This window comes from Rhinatrema bivittatum, unplaced genomic scaffold (assembly GCF_901001135.1).
Source record: "Rhinatrema bivittatum unplaced genomic scaffold, aRhiBiv1.1, whole genome shotgun sequence".
Lineage (NCBI taxonomy): Eukaryota > Metazoa > Chordata > Amphibia > Gymnophiona > Rhinatrematidae > Rhinatrema > Rhinatrema bivittatum.
The window spans coordinates 75186-99951 of record NW_021821044.1 but is presented as its reverse complement, the minus strand read 5'-3'; the positions used below and the strand labels follow the sequence as shown (position 1 = coordinate 99951).

General features: G+C 48.7%; 1 pseudogene; it reads left to right on the top strand.

Moving 5' to 3' along the window:
• The first annotated feature begins 220 nt into the window (after positions 1-220).
• Positions 221-24766, top strand: part of LOC115082391 — a 98424-nt pseudogene continuing 73878 nt past the window's right edge.

Below are 24766 nucleotides of genomic sequence, written 5' to 3'. Positions count from 1 at the left end.
AAGGCCTATTGGGCGCTAAAAATAAACATCTTGTAGAGCTAGAAATAATAGGAGCTCTGTTTTTCTCCAGCTGTTGCTGATGCCATTAGAACAAGCCTTGGACCAAAAGGAATGGATAAAATGGTAAGGAGCTGTCCATAAGTCGTTTTTGTTAAATTTCTAATGTCACAAGCAATTGCTTTATGAGAATTAGTAATCATTTAGAAACATATTTTTCAGATCCAATGGAAAAGGAGATGTGACCATTACAAATGATGGTGCTACCATTCTGAAACAAATGCAAGTTCTGCACCCTGCAGCCAAAATGGTAAGTTTCTTTCTTTATATAGCACTCTCAACCTGGTGTTTCACAAGAGACATCACAATAACAGCATGAAAAACAATGTAGACGGTACAAAGGGCAAACAATAAATGCTGTAGATCTGGTATGAGGAGATTGGTTTGTCTCAAGTAAGAGCAGATTGTGGGTATAGTAGAAGAGTCCTCAATATTGTAGGAGTGTAAGAAGGCTATTGCAGAAGAAGGCCTAAGAAGGAGAAGGAATGGTTATGAGGCAAGGTAAGGAAAATCTGGGATTAGGAACATAAAGAACAAGATGGAAATTAGTGAGCACCAAGAGAGCATGGGTAAATGGGCACCAAATCAAGAAAACACTTAATGACTGGAATCTTAAATTGATTTCTTTATTTAATTGGTGACTAGTTAAAGATGAACAGGAGGGAGGAGAAGACAGATAACTGGAAAAGACCAGCTGCTGAATTTTGAAGAAATTGAGCTGAGAAGACAGAAAGCACAGCTAACGGACTTTAATACAAGTCTAGATGAGAGGCAAAAGGGGCAAGAATAAACAAGTCAGTAGGTCACAAGGTAGAGAGAAGGATGGATGGTAGGAGTGTTATATGATTGTACCTTTTGGATTGTAGGGGTGTCATAAAGGAGATAATTGCTTGGGAGTTTTTTTTATCTGTATGAGGAGGGAACATTTCAGAATGCACCAGACTTGGATAAATATCCAGGCAAAATGCCCTCATGCTTATTTATTTATTTATAAAACACAAATTCTGCAATTTCCAAGAAAAACAGTGCTCACTGCAGAATTTAGAAGACCATTGCACTGCAGTGATTTGGTTGATACACTGTCTGTCAGCTTTTACTGCTAAAAGTATTTGTTGAAGCCTAAGTGTTTTATACCACATTTGCTTTCCCAGGTACTTCTCCTCTTGGGCTTTTGTACTTAGTAAGATAAAGACAGATCTGTCAGGGTTTTAACTACACAATTGTAATTTTTGCTGTGCTTGTGGGCAAGCATTCAATGAATATCACTTGAAACTTGAATTCTTCCTAATTCTTTTGGTCTCTGTAAGGTGAATTAGTGCAGCAAACCCACATGACAACTGTCTTAAAAGCAGACATGGTGAAGTTTTTAACAAAAATTAAAATGTTTTTTGCAGCCTGAAAAAGGATACTGACAGAGCCACCAAAGATGTCCCTTCTGCCCACAATAGCCTATTTCCATGTACGTACCCGGATCAGTCCAGACAGTATGAGACAGTGGGTTGAGCCTCCTGTCCAGCAGATGGAGACACAGAAAAACTGAAAGGGTATCCTATATCAGGACAGCCTACCCTGCATTCCTTCAGTATTTCTGTCTCCAGCAGATTCAGACAGTAGACCCTGTGGTTCCCTTCTTTTCCTCAATTTCTCTTTCCCTTTGGGGTTTTCTTCTCAGATTTTTTGCAAGATCAAGCAAGTATTCACTATCCTTTTTGTAATTAAAAAAAAAAGGATCCAAATTGTTTTTATGCACTGTTTCTCTGATTGCATTCAAAACTTCTGCTCTAACGGAGACAGCTCTGTCTCCTCGCTCTGCTGGGAGCCTAGGGGGCTTGCTCCTTGATTATTCAGCCTAGGTTCCCTTTCCCAGACCTGTTTGCTGTTTGGGGCGATACTGGTGGTCCAGTCACTCCCCCTTTTCTGGCTGCACTGACCCTGAGAAGCTAATACCTCTGGTCTCCCAGCAAGGAAGATTAATTCCCATGCAATTGCTCAAAAGGTAACAGCAATTACCTTGGCAGACAAAGCAGGTTTAATTTCTCCCTGCTCTGATTTCATAGGGTTGCGTGCAGGGTTCATTCGTCCTCATAGGCTTACCCCTGCAGCCCGGCTCATCTGAATGTCTCAGTGGCGGCTCCCTTTGATCATGCCGCGTTCTTCTGCCTGCCTAGCCTGCGAGGAGCCTGCTTTGCGGCTCTCCTTGCGACAGGCTCTGCTCCGGGTGCCTGCCAGGTAGGGAAGGTCCCTCCGCAGCAGCGCCAAGACCGATGGCGCGTGGCTAGGCCGTTCCCTGCCCGAAAAACTGCGGGAACGGCGGCCATTTTGGGGGAGGTTTTTACCTCATATTTAGGGCGGGAAGGAGAACCCGATTTAACTGTTTCCCCGTTCACTCTCCGGAGGGGTTTTCTGACCCTACCTCCCCCCCTCCCAAGAAGCCTAAACCTCATTTCTCAACTGAATTTGTGCTTTTAATGCACAAATCCTATTTAGCTAGCCTGCAGGAAGAGGATGATTTCCCCCCCCCCCCCCCCCCCCCCCGCTAAAGCCCCCCCTCGGGTATCTGCTTCACAGCTCCCTGCTGTTCCAGATGGCCAGGGTTCCGTCAGAGTCAGGGTGGTGCCGGGAGCCCCCCGCCCCCCCCCCCCCCCAAACCGGCTGCACTCCTTGATCCTGATCTGGACTGATTTGCTCCCAGGGCCTCCCCTAGAGGGTGATGACCCGCGTGTTCTCCGTTTGTTCCAAAGGGAAGAGCTGGACCTGCTCATTCCCTTTATTTTGGATGAGCTGGACATTGAAGTGTCACCGGAGGATTCTGCTACTCCCTCTTTAGCAGCTAACGTGGACCCGGTCCTGACGGGTCTTAGGACTCCTCCACGTCTGTTCCCGTTTCACCCTATGCACAGGCAACTGCTCCTCTGGGGAATGGAAGTCTCCCGAGGTGGGACTCCACGTGGGTAGGGCAATGGACAAGCTGTATCCCCTCCCTGATCAATGCTTGGTCACCAAATCTCAAAAAAGATATATTGCGATGGAGAAGGTACAGAGAAGGGCTACCAAAATGATAGGGGGAATGGAACAGCTCCCCTATGAGGAAAGACTAAAGAGGTTAGGACTTTTCAGCTTGGAGAAGAGACGGTTGAGGGGGGATATGATAGAGGTGTTTAAAATCATGAGAGGTCTGGAACGGGTATTTACTCTTTCGGATAATAGACTAGGGGGCACTCCATGAAGTTAGCATGTGGCACATTTAAAACCAATCTGAGAGAGTTCTTTTTCACTCAACACATAATTAAACTCTGGAATTTGTTGCCAGAGGATGTGGTTAGTGCAGTTAATATAGCTGTGTGAAAAAAAGGATTGGATAAGTTCTTGGACAAGTCCATTACCTGCTATTAATTGAGTTGACTTAGAAAATAGCCACTACTATTACTAGCAATGGTAACTGGAATAGACTTAGTTTTTGGGTACTTGCCCGGTTCTTATGGCCTGGATTGGCCACTGTTGGAAACAGGTTGCTGGGCTTGATAGACCCTTGGTCTGACCCAGGATGGCATGTTCTTATGTTCTTAAAGTTCCCAAGGTGGACGCTTCCGTCTCCATGATCACCAAACACACACCACCATCCCAGTGGTGGGGGCGATGGCACTGAAAGATATTCAAGACCGCAAGCTCGAGCTTTATCTCAAACGAATCTTTGAAGTCCTGGCATTAGGGGTCCGGGCGACAATCTGCGGCAGTCTCATACAGCAGGCAAGCCTTAGGTGGGTTCAACAATTGCTCAGCATCCAGGATCTCCCATCTGCAGAGGCGGAGCAGGCAGAACGACTGGAGGCAGCATTGGCATATGGGGCGGATGCCCTATACGATTTGCTCAGAGTGCAGGCCAAGGCCATGGTTTCAGTGGTGTCACCCAGGCGTCTTCTCTGGTTGCGCAATTGGTCTGCGGATTCCTCCTCTAAGTCGCTTCAAGGGCAAGTTGCTTTTTGGGAAGGATCTTGAACAGCTTATCAAATCTTTAGGAGAGAACAAGGTTCATAAGCTGCCGGAAGCCCGCCCGAAGCAGTCCAAGTCCTTTTTTCCTTCACGTTCTTGTTTTAGAGGTCAGCGCCAGTTCGATAGCAGAGCGAAGGGTTCCTTTCCTAGAGGTAACTCCTCCACATCCCAGTCCTGGTCTCATTCCTTTCATGGCTGAATTCCCTTCCGGGAGGGAAACCCACAGCACTCTGTCGCAAAGCTCTCTTCCCAATGAAATAAGGCCGACCCATTCCTCCGTTCCCAACTTAGGCGGACGTCTGTCCCTGTTTCTCGAGGAATGGGTCAAAATCACGTCGGACCAGTGGGTCCTTGAGGTGATAGAAAGAGGTTACGCTTTAGATTTTGCTCTGGATCTCTCAGACCTCCACATAATCTCTCTGCGGAAACCGCAAGCGTCCAGCGGTCTGCCAGACTCTTGTCAGATTGCAAGAGCTCGGAGCTATAGTCCCAGTACTGCTGGAGGAACAAGGAACCAGCCAGTTTTCCATCTACTTCATTGTGCCCAAAAAGGACAGATCCTTCCGTCCTATCTTGGACCTCAAGAGAGTCAACCGGGCCCTCAAGGTTCCCCATTTTCGAATGGAGACCCTGAGGGCGGTGATAGCGGCGGTTCGCTCAGGTGAATTCCTGGCCTTACTCAACGGAGGCTAACCTACACATACTGATATGCCGAGACCATCAGAAGCAGCTCCGGTTCAACATTCTGGGGCAACACTTCCAGTTTCAGGCTCTCCAGTTCAGGCTCGCCACGGCGCCATGCACTTTTACCAAGGTCATGGTAGTGGCGGTAGCCACTCTCCGCCGGGACGGGGTCCTGGTTCATCCTTACCTGGACGATTGGCTCATTCGAGCCAAGTCGGAGGCTCTCTGCAGGTCGGCGGTCGACAGAGTCTTGGCTTTCCTCGCCTCCCTTGGGTGGATAGTCAACTTTTCCAAGAGCAATCTCCAGCCCTCCCAGGTTCTAAAATTTCTGGGAGCATGCTTCGACACCTGGGTCGGCAAGGTGTTCCTGACGGACACTCGGGCGATCAAACTTATGGATTAAGTGCACAATTTTCTATCACTCTCGCTACCCTCTGCCTGAGATTACCTTCAGGTCCTGGGGTCCATGGCTTCCACTATCTATCTGGTTCCTTGGGCTTTTGCGCATATGTGTCCATTACAGAAAGCTTTACTGTCCCGCTGGAAGCCAGTGTCGGAACAGTTTTGGACGCTCCTCCCGCGCTCAGACTCCACCATCGCCTACATGCAATGATGGCTCTCACTCGCACACCTCCTGAAGGGGATGCCTCTACAGACGCCTCAGTGGATCATTGTCACGACGGACGCCAGCCTCTCAGGCTGGGGAGCAGTGTGTCAAACACAATCTATGCAAGGATGCTGGTCCCCAGCCCAATCCCACTGGCACATCAATCGTCTGGAGGCCCGAGCGGTCCGGTTGGCCCTCAAGGTCTTTCTTCCTCTGATCCGTCGCAAGTCGGTGCGGGTTCTCTCGGACAATGCCACCACGGTGGCTTACATCAACCGGGGGCACCAGAAGTCGCCTGGTGGCTCTGGAAGCCAGTAAGCTGTTCACCTGGGCGGAGGGTCACCTGGATCGCTTGGCAGCTTTCCACTTTGCGAGGAAGGATAATGTTCAAGCCGACTTCCTGAGTCATCAGCGTCTAGACCACGGAGAGTGGGAGCTGTCCGGAGCGATGGAGCTGATCGTCCGCAGGTGGGGTCCCCCCCCCCCCACATAGACTTGATGGCCACTCTGAACAATGCAAAAGCTCCCAGGTTCTTCAGCTGCAGAAGGGAGCACTGATTGGAAGGAGTGGATGCCCTGGTTCTTCCCTGGCCTCACCATGGTCTCCTGTATGTGTTTCCCCCTTGGCCTCTGGTGGGAAAAGTCCTCAGAAGAATAGAACTTCATCGGGGACCCATCATTTTTGTGGTACCCGAGTGGCCCCACAGACCATGGTACGCGGATCTAGTGAACCTCGCAACAGATGGTCCTCTTCACTTCTGCCATCTCCACACCTGCTCCGGCAGGGTCCACTATTTTTTGATCAGGTGGATCGCTTTTGTCCAGCGGCCTGTCTTTTGAAAAGCAGCGACTAAGAAGGAAGGGATATAAAGAAGCAGTTATATCCACTCTGATACGGGCCCATAAGCCTTCTACCTCTCTCGCTCACGTCCGGGATTGGAGAGTTTTTGAGAGTGTCTGTGCTGAGTTCGGAGTGCCGGCAATCAAGGCTCCGGTATCCCAGATCCTCTCATTTCTCCAGAATGGCCTTTCTAAGAGTTTATCTTTCAACTCCTTACGGGTACAGGTTTCCGCTCTCGGGTCTCTCTTAGGTAGTATCGATGGTTACGAGGTGGCGGCTCCGGATGTCATTCGATTCCTCAAGGGGGCCAAGCACTTGAATCCGCCTGTCCGGGCTACTTGTCCCTCGTGGAGCCTTAACTTGGTGCTTCGGGTTCTCTGCGAGGCACCCTTCGAACCCCTCCGGCGGGCTACGCTTAAGGATCTGACTCTCAAGACCGTTTTCCTCATCTCTATCTGTTCCGCCAGGAGGGTGTCGTAACTCCAAGCATTGTCTTGTAGGGAGCCGTTTCTCGTTTTTCTGATCCAGGGGTCTCCCTTAGGATGGTACTGTCGTTCTTGCCTAAGGTTGTGTCTTCTTTTCACGTCTCTGGAAGGTGCTTGGGGCAAGGAAACGCGGTCTTGCCCCTCAGGTCATCAAAATATCACTGGTTCTGGAATTTTTACAGGATGACTTGAATAAAGGGTACTCCTGGGGGAATTCTGCGCAAAAAAAAAAAAAGTAAAATTCTGCAAACTTTATATGGGTCAGAATAACACAATTTACATGACAGTCTTTAATTACATTTTAAATTAATACAGAAAAATGTTATTACTTAGAGATTCACTGTAATAGTGTCCCTTCCACGCGCTCTTCTACTCCCTTGGCCAACTCCTCCAGCTACCAGTATCTCTCCCCTCCACCTCTAGGCTCAACCCCTTCCACTCTATCGCCAATCCCAGATTTTGACCCCATTCTTAGTACTGCCCCTCACACAGGCTCCTTCTGTCCCTCCCTCTCTCACACACATGCTCCCTCTCTCTAGTACACATACACATACCCTCATACAGGCTCCCTCACTCTCTCGCACACACATCCCCTCATACATACACACCCACAGAAGCTCCCTTTCTCACGCATACATCCTCACACAGGCTATGTATGTCTCTCTGTCATGCACCCCCTTCACACAGGCTCCCTCTCACACATACACAATCCCTTCACACAGGCCAGCACCCTCACATACACAGGATCCTTTTTTACACACACACCAGCTCCCAGTCTCTCTCTCTCTCTCTCTCTCACTCCTTCACAATCTCCTCAAATAGGCTCCCCTCTCTCTGCACTCAAGCACCCCCCCCCACGCACACTCTCTCTCTCTCTCTCACACACTCCTTCACAATCTCCTCAAATAGGTTCCCCTCTCCTGCACTCAAGCACCCCCCCACACACACCCACTCTCTCTCTCTCTCACACCCTCCCCTCTATCATCCTCCCTTTCCCTCTCTCACACCCCTCCCTCACACACACCTCTCTACACACATTCACTCTCACTAGGGCCTTCATCTTTGCTGCAAGTGGAGCGGGTCCCAAGGCATGGGGGGGCCTTCATCTTTGCTGCGAATGGCGCACCAGGGGCCGCCGCCTTCACCGCAAACGGCACGCTCCGTTCGCAGCATGCCGGGGTCTCCTCTGACATTTTGTGCACAGAATTTGGCAATTCTGCGCAGGGGGGGAATTCTGCGCTCCACATCAGCGCAGAATTCCATCAGGACTAAAAGTATTGGCCCTTAATTCCTTCAAGGTCCAGGTTGCAGCACTCTTCCTGTTTCAGTGGCGAGGTGAAAGGAACCACATGCCTGTTTTCCAAAAGGGGTGAAGGACCTCCGGCCACCCCTATGGTGTCTGGTTCCCTTAAGGAATCTTAATTTAGTTTTGGAGTTTCGGCTGCTGCACAGTGTTTCCTTGCACTTATTAACCCTGAAAACGGTGTTCTTGGTATCGATATACTGTCGTGTTGGGAATCGTTCCTCCGGATCTCTCCAGGAGTCCTTACAATTTCATACTGTTCCATCCTTCTTGCCCAAGGTAGTCTCTGAGTTTCACTGAATCAGTTCAATTTGGGACTGTCCCTAGATAGGCTCGAGGACATGGAGAATACAGTCTCCTCCGCCATTTAAATGTCTAAGCTTTTGGTGCGGTATCTGAAGTCTCAGGACCGATGCACAAGACGGACCGCTTATTTGTTCTTCACAGTGGAAGGAGACAGGTTGAATCAGCTTCGCGGGCTACCATAGCTCCCTGGATCAGGGAAGTAGTTGCGGGAGCCTATGTAGAGGCAGGAAAGCCATTACCCTTCAGATTAAAGATCATTCCACAAGGGCTCAGGCAGTACCCTGGGCGGAAGCTAGACTGCTGTCTCCTGTTGACATCTGCCAAGATGCAACGTGGTCCTCCTTACTCACCTTCTCCAGGATCTATCGCCTTCACGTTCAGGCCCGAGAGGACGCAGCCTTTGCAAGGGCAGCACTAACCGGACCGCGGGCAGCCTCCCGCCCCAATCAGGAGTAGCTTTTGTACATCCCATTGGTCCTGAGTCCATCTGGCTACATGCTAGGAGAAATTACCTGATACTTTTGTTTTCCTGAACATACCCAGATCAGTCTAGAAAAATGGGTTTATGCATTCCTACCAGCAGATGGAGACAGAGAACAAAACCTTGAGGCACTGCTACATAACCGAGAGTGCCACCTGCAGTCCCTCAGTATTTCTCCATCTCCAGCAGATGGTAGAAGTGCATCCCAGCAGTCTGGACTGATCTGTGGTATTACAGGAACGGAAATTAGCAGATAAGAACCAATTTCCCTTTCCTTAGTGTAGACAGATGGACTCAGCATCCCTCCCACAGCTGCCCAAGAACGGGGCCAAGGTATCGTCCGTGATATGAATTTCGATTTCAGGCAATCCCTAGGTCAGGGCATCTATATTCTTGCTGGGATTCAACATTTGTTTACTTGAGTACAGTTATCCTTTATTAAGTTTTATTCTAGTTGTAATCAATTTTGTCAAGAGTATGTCCACAATGGCTTTTGAAGAAAATGCTGAGGTCACTGCAGGGGTATGTCTCTAATGTGATGTCAGCTTTGAAACCTGACTCAGTTTCCATCTGCTAGCAGGGGAGCATATAACCCATTGGTCCTGAGTCCTGAGTCCATCTGTCTATACTAAGGAAAACGAAATGATCAGGTAAGTAATTTCTCCATTTCAGAAAGTGCTTTTTCAGTCAATACACAGTTCCCGTTCCCTGTTCATACCAGGTTCAGTCCAGACTGTGGGTTATGTCCCCCTTCCAGCAGATGGAGTCAGAGCAAAAACTGAGAGGGCATCCTCTCATAACTGATGCACCCTCTGTAAACCTTCAGTATTTCTCTGACTCCAGCAGATGGCAGTTGCACCTTCAGTTCCCTAGTTCATTTAGAGGATAGTTTACAGAATTTCTTTATTCTTTGTTTTTCCTCTAATTCTTTATAAAGTTAAAAAAAAAAAAAGTGTTCAGCTTCTCTGGAGACTTGCAGGCAGAACTTTGTTTTCAGTGACAGATCTGTTTTGTACATGCCGTCTTATGTTATTCTGTTGTTTTGGGGGTAAGTGTTTACTTATTTCTTACAGCCAGTATTCAGCTGCCTTATGGGTGAATGTTGGTGGTCCAACCTCTCCCCCATGACACCCTGCTGCCCTGAGATGCCGTTTCTTCCTCGGGGGCAGCCTTACAGTTAGAGACGCGCCATTCCTCTGACTGAACGGAGAGCGGGTCATTTCTGACAGGTAGCAGCTCTGAATTTCTTGTTCCTGTGAGGAACTGGGTGCAGGGGGAGGGGTGGTTCAGTCCCTTCCCCGTGGAGACCCCTGAGAAGCTCCATACCTTAGGTCTCTCATCAGAGAAGTAAAATTCCTCTGTCACGGCTGTCTGGAGGGGAAAGGAAAAAGAGGAAAGGTTTTTACTTTTTATTAATCCGTACCCTGTACGAGGACCAGCAGCTTACGGGGGAAGGAGCGCAGAGCAGTTTTCTCTCTCTCCCGCTTGCATCAGCCAGACACAGAAGGACTTTGCCGTTCCTGCGGCAACTCCTCACCCCCCCCCCTCCTGATGCCTCGATTGCCATTTTGTATCCACATGTTGAGAGCCAGCCTGCTGCACATGTTTCTTTGTCAGATGGGGGAAGGGAATTCTCATTTTACTACTGATTTTGTACTTTCATTACACCTAATTTAAGCCCTGTGCAACCAGCAGACTTAGAGCCTGCCTCTCCTCCCGATGCGGCCTCTCCCCCGGGGGGACGGGGGGGGGGGGACCTTAAAGAGACAGCAGGCCTTTTCTTCTAAGTTTGTGATTTTAATGCACAAAGCTTTTTTTTTAGAAGCGGAGGCTGAATGGCAGGAGGAGGGACTTATACCAGCAAAGGTCCCCAGGCCATCAGGGGTGTTGGATCCCTCTAGGGTACAGTCAGGATGGACAGCTGTTAATTCCTCGGGGTCTTTAGCTTCTAATCTGCCAGATCCTGGGTCGCAGGATCTTCTCCTTGGGGATGCAAACGGGATCATTGAGTCCGCCCCAGACGAGTTGGACCAGATCATTAAATCGCTTGGAGAGAATAAGGTGCATAAATTGCCGGAAGATCGTCACTACGCGGACCCGGTTCAGAGGCCAATGGCATTGTTGTCAGACTAGACCCTTGCCTCACAGGATTCCCTCTTCGAGGTCGCAGTCCAGGTCTCATTCCTTTCGAGGCCGGAGACTGGCTCGGAACTCCTCTACGCACGGAGCTTCTGCTACATCTACCCAATGAAACGTTGCCGGTCCACTCTTCAGTTCCCAGGATAGGAGGACATCTTTCCCTCTTATACGAGGAATGGATCAAAGTCACCTCAGATCGGTGGGTCTTGGATATTCTACGGCACGGTTACGCTTTAGAATTTGCTCGACCTCTCAGAGACAGGTTTGTCTTCTCTCCGTGCGGTCTCATCAGTGTGCAGTGTGACAAACACTGGATCGGCTCCTGGATTTGGGTGCCATTCTCCTGGTGCCGGTACCGGAACAAGGGTTCGGTCATTATTCCGTCTACTTCGTAGTCCCCAAGATGGTCAATAGGACTCTCAAGATACCACACTTCAGGATGGAAACCCTGCGCTCAGTGATTGCGGCGGTACACCGGGGAGAGTTCCTCACGTCCTTGGACTTCATGGAGACTTATCTTCATATCCCCATCCTGTAGGAGCATCAGCGCTTCCTCTGCTTCAAGATTTTAAGGCAGCTTTTTCAGTTCCAGGCCCTGCCATTTGGCCTGGCGACCGTTCCTCGCACCTTCACCAAAGTTAGGGTGTGGTGGCGGTGGCCCTACGGAGGGAAGGGATTCTGGTCCATCCCTATTTGGACGACTGGCTCATCCAGGCGAAGTCCATGGATTTGTCCCAGCACTCAGTGGAAAGAGTATTACGTCTCCTCCAGTCGCTAGGCTGCATCGTCAATTTTGCCAAGATCAGCCTCCCTCCGGCGCAGTCACTCGACTTTTTGGGAGCTCATTTCAGCACCAAAGTGGGCACAGTCTCTCTTTGTTTGGATCGGGCCCAATCTCTCCTCTCTCTCAGGTTCAATGCTTTCGGAATCTCCGACTTCCCACTGCTTGGGACTATCTCCAGGTGCTGGGCTCCATGGCCTCCACTATAGATGTAGTGCCTTGGGCGTTTCCCACATGCGTCCCTTGCAAAGAGCATTACTCTCCCGTTGGAAGTTGGTGTTTCGGGAATTTCAGACTTCTGCCGCTATTATCTCTAGCCCAGGACAGCCTGACCTGGTGGCTCAACCTGGATCACTTGCTAAGAGTGGACCTAGAGGTTCTGCAGTGGGTGATCATTACGACAGGCGCCAGCCTCGCCGGCTTGGGGGCTGTGTGTGGACGCCGATCGACGCAGGAGCAGTGGAAGTCGGTTCAGTCAGTGTGGCCCATCAACTGTCTGGAGAGAAGAGCAGTTTGTCTGGCGCTGAAGCACTTTCTGCCTCTAGTCCAAGGCCGAGCATTCCGAGTCTTCTGACAATGCAACGACAGTGGCGATATCAACCGTCAGGGAGGGACAAGGAGTCTCCATGTCGCTCAGGAGATGAACAAGCTAATGCCGTGGGTGGAACTCCATTTGTCCCATCTGGCGGTGTCTCACATTGCAGGCATAGACACTGTTCAAGTGGACTTCTTAAGTCACCAACGCTTAGATCCTGGGGGGAGAGAGCTGTCCCAGGAAGCAGTGTCACTCCTCTTCACGCGATGGGGGACTCCCCATCTTGATCTGATGGCCACTCAAAGGAACGCAAAGGCTCCGTGCTTCTTCAGTCACAGAAGAAGAACAAGGCACAGAGGGCGTCGATGCCTTAGTCCTCCTGTGGCCGCGGGACCTCCTGTTCTACGTCTTTCCGCCTTGGCCCCTAGTGGGAAAGGTGCTCCGAAGAATAGAGTCACCCAGGGGCCCATGATCCTGGTAGCTCTGGAATGGCCTCAACGGCCGTGGTTTGCAAACTTGGCTCAACCCTAGTGGTGGATGGCCCGCTTCGACTGAGACATCTGCCGAACCTTCTCCGACAGGGCCCAGTATTTTTCGACCAGGAAGATCACTTCTGTCTAGTGGCCTGGCTTTTGAGCAGCGCCGGCTGAGAAGAGGAGGGTACCCAGAGGCAGTTATCGCCACTCTTCTCAAGGCTAGGAAGTCTTCCACCTCCATGCCCTATGTCCGGGTCTGGAAAGTTTTTGAGTCTTGGTGCCAGTCCACACAACTTTCTCCACGTCGTGCGACAATACCCCAGATCTTATCTTTCTTGCGAGGTCTGGAGATGGGATTAGCCTACAATTCCCTCAGAGTTCAGGTGGCAGCCCTTGGTGCCCTCCATCATCAGGATGTAACTACTCTTTCATCATCACGCACCCTGACATAGTCCGGTCCGTAAAGGGAGTAAAGCATGTGAAGCCACCGATGTGGACCTTGAATTTGGTCCTTCAAATTCTAGGCGGTCCACCGTTTGAACCTCTGAAGAGAGCTACCCTCAAAGACCTCACTCTCAGGACAGTATTCCTGGTGTCTATCTGTTCTGCTCGCAGAATTTCGGAGCTTCAAGCCTTGTCATGTAGAGAGCCTTATCTATGCTTTACGGATTCAGGGTTTCCTTGTGTACCGTACCATCTTTTCTATCAAAGGTGGTCTCGTTCTTTCATTTGAATCAGTTGGTGGAGCTGCTGTCCTTCCAGGATGAGGATTCCAGAGAGCTTGGACGCCTCGATGTCAAGTGCATCCTCCTTTGATGTCTGGAGGCTACCAATGCTTCCGTTTATTTGATCACCTCTTGTCCTCTGGAGTGGTCCCCAGAAGGGAAACAAGGTTTCTAAAACCTCCATTGCTCGCAGGCTAAAGGAAGCAATTTCTATGGCGTACTTTGGCACTGGGCGTCCACTGCCAGACGGTATGAAGGCTCATTCTCTCCGAGCTCAAGCCACCTTCTGGGCAGAAAGCCAAGAGGCCTCTCCGCAGGAGATTTGCAGAGCGGCTACCTGGAAGTCGTTACACACATTCGCGCGTCACTATTGCTTGAATCTTCAACCACCGATCGTGGGCTCCTTTGGGGCTCAGGTCATTCGAGCTGGGCTATCAGTGGCCCTCCCTACTTAGGGAAGCTTTGGTACATCCCACGGTCTGGACTGATCCTGGTACGTACAGGGAAAAGAAAATTATTCCTTACCTGCTAATTTTCGTTCCTGTAGTACCATGGATCAGTCCAGACGCCCACCCTACGGATTGTTAGGGGTTCTTTGGGATAATCTTTCAGCTCGACTGTGTAATTTATTTCAGGATCGGTTTGGGACTGATTAAGAGTTCAGGTTGCAAGTTTTTTGCTTAGACTTGTTTACAGTTAATATTCAGTTTTGTATTGATCCATCCAAGGTGTTTTTCCTTATTGCTTGGATATTCTTAATACTGAAGGTTTACAGAGGGCGCACCAGTTATGAGGGGCCGCCTCTCAGTTTTTGCTCTGACTCCATCTGTTGGAAGGGGGACATAACCCATGGTCTGGACTGATCCATGGTACTTCAGGAACAAAAATTAGCAGGTAAGGAATAATTTTCTTTTTAATCTTGTAATTTATTATCAGACAATATGGTCAAGGCTAGTAATGTAGCTAGATTTTTAAAAAGTTTGGACACGTATCTGAAGAACTGATGCATTAATAATTAGCCAAGGAGACTTGCAGTTAGCTATCTTTTACTTCTGGGAACGAGCAACAGGGAAGGGATCCACCATTAGGCTCTGTTAGGCAAGTAACCCAGATTGGCCACCGTCAGAGATGGTTTGCTGGGCTGGATTTCTCATTGGTCTGACCTAGCATTGAACTTATATTCCTCAGTCCTCAGTATCTTCTCCCCTGCTTTCATACCCCACCATCTTCCTCCTGTCTCTTCCCTGCTGAGCTTTCCTTCACCTATACATGTGTGAGCCAGTGGCTCAAGTTAATTTATTTACTTGGCACTGCCCCTCTTAAATTGCAGCCCCATGTCATTTTTAAGTCTGTAGCTGAATCAAGTGGTGGAAACAGGGGAGATCACGGTAACAGCGAAAGCCTATGCTGACGGCTTGTGTACTGTGAGATTAGCATGCAAGTGTTGAACATGTTTGCAGGCTAGCACAAATGGGACCAAGTGGTGACAGCAGCAGCAGTAGTATGGGTTCCACCTGGATCAGGTGTGTCATGAGGTGCAGCATGCTTGGCCACACACATGGAAACATGGATTTCTGCTAATTACCCAGGAAAGTTCTGCATGTGCACCTTTGTTTTGATCTACAACATGTTTTTAGGTTTTCAAACAAGGTTATTGCTGAAGTTGAAACTCATATTAAATTGTATGGTGGCTTTGCATTGTAAGACATAGTAGTCTGTGAGCACATCTTGCCTTAAACTACAATGGTGTGAGACAGGAGCTCAAAATCAGTTTTGACATTTAGGTAATCCATAGTTAAGCCAAAGTACTCTGCTCACACCAATATTTTATCTGCCTCTGCCCTATAGTTTTCATTGTTCTTTTCTTCTAATTTATGTTCTTTAGTTGGTGGAATTATCCAAAGCTCAAGATATTGAAGCTGGAGATGGCACTACATCTGTTGTTGTTATTGCTGGTGCCCTGTTGGATGCTTGCTCTAAATTGCTCCAAAAAGGTATGTTTTGTTAACGGTTCACATGCATAAATTTGGAAATGATTGAATATGACATACATTCCAGTAAATTCACTTGGCTTTTGGTGAGCCTAAGTCTTCATTGTAATGGAAGTGTCGAATAGTGTCTTGCATTTAGTAAGGGACTAATAAGTAGAAATGTTATACTTTCCTAGGGTAAAATTCTATTCCCTGTACGTACCCAGATCAGTCCAGACGGTGGGTTATGGCCCCTGTCCAGCAGATGGAGTCAGACAAAGCTTCGAAGGGTGCTAGTTTATAAACCAGTGCATCCTCTGTCAATCCCCAGTATGTTTCTGACTCCAGCAGATAGGAGTGGGGGAACCTCTGCTCCCCCCAGGGCATAGCTTCAAGCTAGACTTATTCTCTATTTCTAAGCTTACTTGTTTTTGTTTGTTGGATGGATCAAGTTCTTGTAGTTAAAAAAAAAAAAAAAAAAAAAAAAGCTAACAGCTTCCAACTTGCAGCCTGAACTGTTTTTTCTCGCAGTCTCCCTTCTCTGCTTTCTCTTTTAACTGTGTACTGGGTATGTTTTGGTATTTCTTTCCTTCACAGATTTAGCTCGCTAACTCTGCTCTCCCGGGGGTTTATGTTGGAGGTTCCAACCTCTTCCCCTTTTGCCCGCTGCCCCGAGATGCCATTTTCCTTGGGGCAGCCAGCTACAGAGACGTACATTCCTCTGGGGTTTCCTCCTTCCTTATTGGGTCGGTGAGGGAGATTGCTTTATTTTCAAGCGGAGATGTTTTCCTGCTACTCGCGGCACTTGCAGTTTATTTCCTCGGGGCTTCCCCCTCTCCTGCCATGCCAAGAGCTTATCGATGTTTGGAGTGCGGGGGACCCGGATCGCGCTCTCCCGCGAGGGGGTTTGTACAAGGTACCTCCCTGGTGGGGAGAGCCCCTCGCAGCTGGCGGGGCGCTCAGTTTCGCACCTTCAGGCACATCTTGATGTGCAGCGGGAACGGCGGCCATTTTGGATACAGAGCCAGCTGCTCCTGCGAACCCAGGAGGAGATCCTGAGGAGATTTTTTTCGCTGTTTCTGCTTTGCCGATTTTAACGCTGGTGCCGCCTCTTTGTCCATGTCCTCTGGCAGGGGATCCCTCCATTTTACCTCCCTTGGGGCCTCCTCTGTTTTCCACGGATTTTGTGCTATTCTTGCACAGTGCCTACTTGGCCAGGATGAGCCATCGTCTGGATCCAGCGGCAGGGCCACCTCCTCCCAAAATCATCAGGATAGCGGATCCTCCTCCCATGGGGGCCACCCAGGGAGTCGAGGGCTATGGGGCAGGAGCACCATAGCGGCCCCTCAGGGGGCTGCATGGGTTCGTTTGGTTCATCCACCTGTGGGGGGTGTTGATACCGCTCCGGATCCAGACCAGGAGGATCCTTTACTTATGGCGCAGGTGGAAGGGGACAATCCCAGAGTTCTGCATATATTCCAGAGGGGCGAGCTGGACTCCTTTATTCCGCATATCCTGCAGTAGTTGGATGTTGAGGCCCCACAGGAACCACCTGGGCCCACTGCTCCGGTGAAGAAGGGAGACCCCTTGCTGGCAGGTTTACGCCCTCCATCAAAGTCCTTTCCTACCCATCCTACTCTTCAACTGTTATCCAGGGAATGGGATTCCCCTGAGGCCTCCCTTAAGGTCAGCAGAGCAATGGAAAAACTATATCCCCTCCCGGATGATTTCCTGGATCTGCTAAAGGTTCCGAAGGTGGATTCGGCAGTTTCAGCCATCACGAAAAGAACAGCCATTCCGGTGACGGGAGGTACAGCTCTGCTTGATTTGCAGGATAGGAAGCTAGAAGTGTATCTCAAAAGAGTGTTCGAGGTGTCCGCACTGGGAGTTTGAGCCGCCATCTGTAGCTCCCTAGCGCAGCGAGCGGGCCTTCGCTGGGTTCAACAACTCCTCAACTCCCAAGACCTGCCTCCAGACGAGGCGCTACAGGTAGACCGCCTGGAAGCCGTCGTAGCGTATGGAGTGGGTGCTCTGTATGACCTTCTCAGAGTTCTGGCCAGATCCATGGTCTCTGCAGTCTCGGCCAGACGCCTCCTCTGGCTCCGCAACTGGTCGGCGGATTCCTCCTCTAAATCACAGTTAGGTTCACTACCTTTCAAAGGCAAATTTCCGTTTGGAGACTACCTTGACCAGATTATCAAGTCCCTCGGAGAGAATGCGGTGCATAGGCTTCTGGAAGATCGGCCGCGGACTGCTAGGACATTCAGTGCCTCCAGAGGCTGCTTCCGCAGCCAATGACGTTTCTGCACCACAAGACATATATGACCCCTCGTCCACCTTCTTCACGTTCCCAGTCCTGGTCCCATTCCTTTCGAGGCCGGAGACAGACACGTGATGGCCCGACCCCAGGGACATCCACCCAAGTCCTCACAATGATGCCAGGCTGGCCCATTCCCTGATCCCCAGGATAGGGGGATGGCTTTCCCTCTTCTACGAGGAGTGGGCCAAGATCACGTCTGATCAGTGGGTCCTAGATAATCTAAAGCACGGCTGCGCATTCGAATTTGCTCGACACCTCCCCCCGCCCCCCCCCGGGACAGATACCTCTTCTCCCCCTGTGGGTCACCACAAAAACGAATCATCGTGCAGCAGATGCTCGACAGACTCCTCACCCTTGGAGCGATCATCGAGGTGCCACCAACAGAAGTCGGGTCCTGCCATTATTCAGTCTACTTTGTGGTTCCCAAGAAGGAGAGCTCCTTCCACCCTATTTTGGATCTCAAGATGGTCAACCAGTCGCTAAAGGTACCCCACTTTCAGATGGAAACCTTATGCTCTGTGATTGCGGCGGTGCACCGTGGAGAATTTCTCGCATCCCTGGATCTGATGGAAGCCTATCTGCATGTTCCCATCCTCAAGGCGCATCAGCGCTTCCTCCGCTTCAAGATCCTAGGACAGCACTTCCAATTTCAGGCGCTGCCCTTTGGCCTGGCGACCGCTCCACGGACATTCACGAAAATAATGGTGGTGGTTGCGGCAGCTCTTCGCCAAGAGGGAATATTGGTTCATCCTTATCTGGACGACTGACTCATCCGGGCGAAGTCCTTGAGCCAGTGTCACTGGGCGGACAAAGGAGTGTTACGGCTGCTCCAATCCCTACGTTGGGTTGTCAATTTCACCAAGAGCAGCCTTACCCCATCTCAGTCTCTGGACTTCCTGGGAGCACATTTCGACACAGCAGGCATGGTCTTCCTGTGCCCAGACTGGGTCCGGTTGATCATAGTGCAAGTGCAGCGCTTCTCTTGCCTTTCCCTTCCCACGACTTGGGATTATCTACAAGCACTGGGCTTCATGGCTTCCACCATCGATCTGGTACCCTGGGCTTTTGCGCATATGCGTCCTTTACAGAGAGCTTTACTCTCCCGCTGGAAGCCGGTGTCTCAGGAGTAACAGATTGTCCTAGTCCCACAACTGGTCAAGGACGGTCTGCTCTGATGGCTTGACCCGCTTCAATTGGCACAGGGGACGCCCTTGGACATTCCAGAGTGGGTGGTTGTCACCACGGATGCCAGTCTCTCTGGCTGGGAGCGGTGTGCCAGACGAGTTAGGTTCAGGGGTGGTGGACGAGGTTACAAGCCACCTGGCCGATCAATCGCTTAGACCAGAGCGGTCCGTCTGGCGCTGAAGAGTTTTCTCCCCCTCATGCTTCACCGAGTGGTTCGGATATTCTCCGACAACGCAATCACGGTAGCGTACATCAATCGGCAGGGGGGCACGAGGAGTCGTCATGTCTCGCTGGAGGCGGACAAGTTGATGGCTTGGGTGGAGGCCAACCTATCTCGGCTGGCTGCTTCTCACATCGCAGGCGTAGACAACATTCAGGTCGATTTCCTCAGTCGACAACAGTTGGATCCCGGAGAGTGGGAACTCTCCGAGGAAGCGCTGAGCCTTCTCGTCCGTCGTTGGGGGATCCCTCACCTGGATCTGATGACCACCTCCCGCAATGCAAAGGCACCGCGATTCTTCAGTCGCAGAAGGGAGCACGGCGCAGAAGGAGTAGATGCCTTAGTCCTCCCATGGCCACGTCACATTCTCCTCTGTCTTTCTGCCATGGCTGCTCGTGGGCAAGGTCCTCCGGAGAATAGAAGTGCACCACGGTCCAGTGATACCGGTGGCGCCAGAATGGCCCCATCGTCTGTGGTTCGCAGACTTGGTCAACCTTGCGGTGGACGAGCCGCTTCGCCTGGGTCATCTGCCACACTTACTGCATCAGGGTCCAGTATTTTTCGACCAGGCAGATCACTTTTGTCTTGTGGCCTGGCTTTTGAGATGCGCCGACTGAGACAACGTGGATACCCTGAAGCCGTAGTTTTGACACTCCTTAAGGCTTGGAAGACTTCTACATCCATCGCCTATGTCCAGGTTTGGAAGGTTTTCAAATCGTGGTGCGCCTCCACAGCGGCATCCCCACGAACTGCATCCGTGGTGCAGATTCTTTCATTTCTACAGGCCGGCCTGGAGAAGGGCTTAGCCTACGATTCGCAACGGGTACAGGTGGCTGCACTTGGATCCCTAGTCCATCAACGAGAAGGAATGCCTCTTTCCTCACACCCGGATATCGTCCGTTTCCTCAAGGGAGTGAAACACCTGAAACCCCCAGTTCAGGCCCCTTGTCCTTCCTGGAGCCTCAACTTAGTTCTCCGGATCTTGGGCGGCCCTCTATCCCTCAGGGATCTCACCATCAAGGCTGTTTTTCTCGTGGCCACTTGCTCTGCCCGCTGGATTTCGGAGCTCCAGGCGTTATCCTGCAGGGAGCCCTACCTTTGCTTCACAGATTTGGGGGTCACCTTGCGCACGGTGCCCTCATTCCTTCCCAAGGTGGTTTCCTCTCTTCATTTGAATCAGACGGTTGAACTTCCATCTTTCTCAGCTGCCTATCCCAGAGATCTCCGCAAGCTTGATGTCAAGCGTATCTTGATTCGCTATCTGGAAGTCACTAATGAATTTTGCTTGTCGGATCATTTGTTTGTTCTCTGGATTGGTCCAAAGAAGGGGTCCAAGGCTACGAAGACGATTGCTTGGTGGCTGAAAGACGCCATAGTGGCCGCGGACATCAGGGCCCCCTCTCTTCGTGCGCAAGCAGCATCCTGGGTGGAGAGCCTGTCTGTTTTGGCCTAGGAGGTTTGCCATGCAGCAACCTGGAAATCCTTGCATACATTTGCGAGGCACTATTATTTGAATCTGCAGTCGACGTCCTTTGGTTTGTTTGGCAATAGGGTCATTCGAGCAGGGATATCCGGGGCCCACCCTGTGTAGGGAAGCTTTGGTACATCCCACTGTCTGGACCGATCCGGGTACGTACAAGGAATTTTGGTTCCTGTAGTACCACTGATCAGTCCAGACGCCCTCCCTAAGAATATATGGGATTTTTCTGGGATATACTCTGTCTTCCTGCTCAAATACTTTCGAATACTTTTGAAATTGCCTTTCTGCTCACATAAGTCTGTTGTAACCTATGTAATGGTTCTTTTTGCAAGTTTGCTTGTTGGCGCCTGTTGTGTATTCATATTCACGGTTCAAAGTTAAACGTGTTTGGTTTCCTTGATCCATCCACCTCTTTTCTCTCCTGCTTTGATGTTCTTCATACTGGGGATTGACAGAGGGTGCACTGGTTTATAAAGTAGCACCCTTCGAAGCTTTGTCTGACTCCATCTGCTGGACGGGGGACATAGCCCACCGTCTGGACTGATCCGTGGTACTACAGGAACAAAAATTAGCAGGTAAGGAATAATTTTCTTATATCCTTTATGTTAAGTTTTATCCATGAAAGAGAAATGTTAATGATTCAGTAAAGATCTACTATTAAAATGTTATTTATTTTTGCTAGGAATTCATCCCACCACCATTTCTGAGTCCTTCCAGAAGGCACTAGAGAAAGGAATAGAAGTATTAATCAGCATGAGCCAGCCTGTTCAGTTGAGTGATAGAGAAACCTTGCTTAACAGTGCAACTACTTCCTTGAATTCAAAGGTAGGTGTCACCGTTAGATGTTTTTAAAGAAAGAACAGATGAGATAGTATTATGTTTTCTTTTCAGGTTGGCAGCCTCTAACGAAGGGGTAAAGGGTTAGATTTTAAGTCCTGTGGGGATAGGGAAATACCTAGAGTAATTGAATGTAATCTGCTTTGATGTACACTGTGAAGTGTACATCAAAGCAGTGTACATCCGTTCCATGTGAAGGCCTCGCCTATTAGTTCTAAGTTAATTGTAAACCGATATGATTGTGCAAACGGATGTCGGTATATAAAAAAATGCCAAATAAATAAAAAATAAACTGGGGCATTTATTAAGCTGTGCTAAAATTCAGTTGCTATAACTCCTGAAATTAAGTCAATTTTTAACATGGCTTGAGTGGGAATCCCTCTGCAGAACTGAGGATTAAATGGAAAAATTACTGAAAAATATAAAACAGAGATGGAATAGCCAGGGTGAAATTTGCAGATAGCTTAAATTGCAATACTTTTATATTTATAAAGAATTCAATTACATTTGCAGTTTATCTAAAGGTTTGCAATCCAGTAAGGAGAACTGCTAAGGTGCGATAAGGCTTATAACTTACAAAAAAAAAGCGTTTATCATGTTCAGACCGAGAGACTAGGATCACTGTGACAGGTCTTACCTTAGTACTACTTTCTCTCTCATATACACACCAAGTTGAAACACCTCTGTATCCCATGGAAATAGCAGTGGGTTTATTATGAGTTTATAGCAATAATTAGACAATGGGAGTCGCTACAAACAACACTAAATGGTTGATTGCAATAATCAGATAAATACAACAGTCATAATAATTTAATACAGTTGTATATGAAGCAAAGCATTCATTACAAAGTTTGATTAGAGCCCAAGGAATCGGTTGGCTCTGCCCCTTCCAGAAGACTGTTGCTTAAAAAGATCACAGTTCTGACCATTTTTTACAGTTTTCTCGGTACAAAAATAGCTGCAGCTCAGGAATGGGAGAAGCATCGCCCTCCCTTAGCCTAACCACAACTTTAGGTTTCACAAGTTCAGTGACCTTCCTTATTTCTGTAAATATTAACAAAGATCTTATGATTGCTGGGTCGGGGGGGTCAATGACCTTTCCACTGAGGCCTGTTTTAAAGGACTGACCATTAGTCTAGTATGGTCAGTACTTGGACTATCCCATTATAGTGTGATATACCCAATTTTCCCCCTAAAATATGTCCCGTATTGAAATTAGCTGCTTTTGCATGCATACAATTTACACTAATGCATGCAAAGTAACTAATGCATAGGTAATTCTGTGCAAATACAGTAACACGGTTTGCCTCAAAAAGAGCAAGCCATGTTATTTTAACACAAATTCAGAAGTTGTAGATAAGATTTCGGGTGCATTGGGACACTAATGCGCATCTTGTTGTACCCAAGATGTTTCTTAAAGGGCCACATGGCCCAAAAATAATACCCTCCCACCGTTCAAAAAACCTCTTCCAAAGTCTGAGTCGACCTCTATTCATTTCCATTCCTCCCCACCCACCTGTTGAGGCAATCCAGCAGGCCGAAAAGTTGTTGGGTTTTTTTTTTTTGTTTTAAATGATTTAATGTTGCGCAGCAGCGCTCTTCCCACACATCTTGTCTTTGTTCAGAATTATCCCCTGCCTTAACCAAAGACAACCCCCTCCCCCCCCCCCCAAACATTAACCATAATCCCTGGTGGTCTAGTGGCCCTCCTCCTTCCCCCCCATTTACATAGAAAATAGACCCTGGTGGTCTAGGGGAGTGTCTGATCCCCAATCTCCCTACTTAGTCGTATCCCTCACCTTATCTAAGAAATTAATCCGTGGTGGCCCAGAGATCCCTTTCACGTCGGGTCAATTGATATCATTTTCCTACTACTAGAGTCACTTTTCTATGTAACCAGTTGGGGGAGGGGGGCTTCTAGACTACCAGGGATTATGGTTTTTGGTGGGGTGAGATGTAACTTTGAATAAAGAGGAGAGGTTTAGGAAGGTGGGGCAGGGCATTGCCACTCAACATAAAATTTAAATTTTTTTAAACTTTTGGACCTGCTGAGGAGCTTCAGTAGGCAGCAGGAGGGTGGGTAGGCCCCCAGGGAGGTGTTTTTGAACAGTGTGGGGACATTATTTTTGGCCACTTGACCCTTTAAGACGATGGCGGCTGGGTGAAGTGGGCCTCCATCACATGTCAGCCTTTCCCTGCGATTTTTTGACATCTTGGGGGTTTTTTTTGTGGTGATAAATATCATGGGAAACTGCCGCAATATTTTTCTGGGAAGGGGCTAAATATTGTGGGAATGCCCCCCTCCATGATATTGACCATTCCATGATAAAATATTGTGGCATAATCTCTCCCCAGAATTGTTATAACTTTAATCTAGCATTAAGCAATCAATAAATGATGTAGAATAAATATATGAAAAGAATGCAGTTTTAATACTTCCACTCTGGCGATTCCTTCTTTGCTTTGTCAGGGGTGGCCAACTCTCGTCTTGAGAATCACAAATTAGGCTTAGGTTTCAGGATATCCACATTGAAAATACATGAGAGAGGTTTACATGTACTCCCTCCATTGTGTGCAGATTTATCTCATGCATATTCATTGTGGATATCCTGAAAACTTGGCCTGTTTGCTCTTGAGGACTGGAGTTGACCATATCTGTTTTACTGTCAGTTATTTTTCCAGTTAACCTCAGATCTGTGGCAAGATGCCTACAGCATGGGGTCTAATTACTAAAGTGCATTAACATGCATCATTGCGCTTTAATAAATCAGCCCCTTAATGTGGTTGGGCAGCTTCCTCACTGATGATCTGAGTGCCTGATTTGGAATTCCTCCCACCCCCAATTACTGCAGAGAAGCAGCTCAGCCTTGGGCATCTAATTGTACAAAAGTGGCCCATTTTGTAAGATGGTTTTCAATGAGAGCACCTAATTCATTTTACTGTGCCTTTTAAACTTCACTAGACCCTTGGTTTTAGATACTGTTGGATATATTTTTTGTATAAATGCATGTCCTGTGCTGTTCTAGCTAATGTCATAACTGATATATAATGTGTTTGTTTTAATTTTCCTTTTTATTGCTGTTTCTGGGAATGTTTCAGGTATTGTGTAATGCACCATTTTGTTTCCTAATACATCAGATATTCATGTTTGCTCTTTATTTTAAATGATTTAGGTAGTATCTCAGTACTCCAGTCTGCTTTCTCCAATAAGTGTTGATGCGGTGATGAAGGTGATTGACCCATTAACATCTACCAGCGTGGATCTCAGAGACATTAAAATTGTTAAAAAGCTTGGGTGAGAAATCTGTACTTGAGGCATTTCCAAGTAAAGTAAAATATTTTGC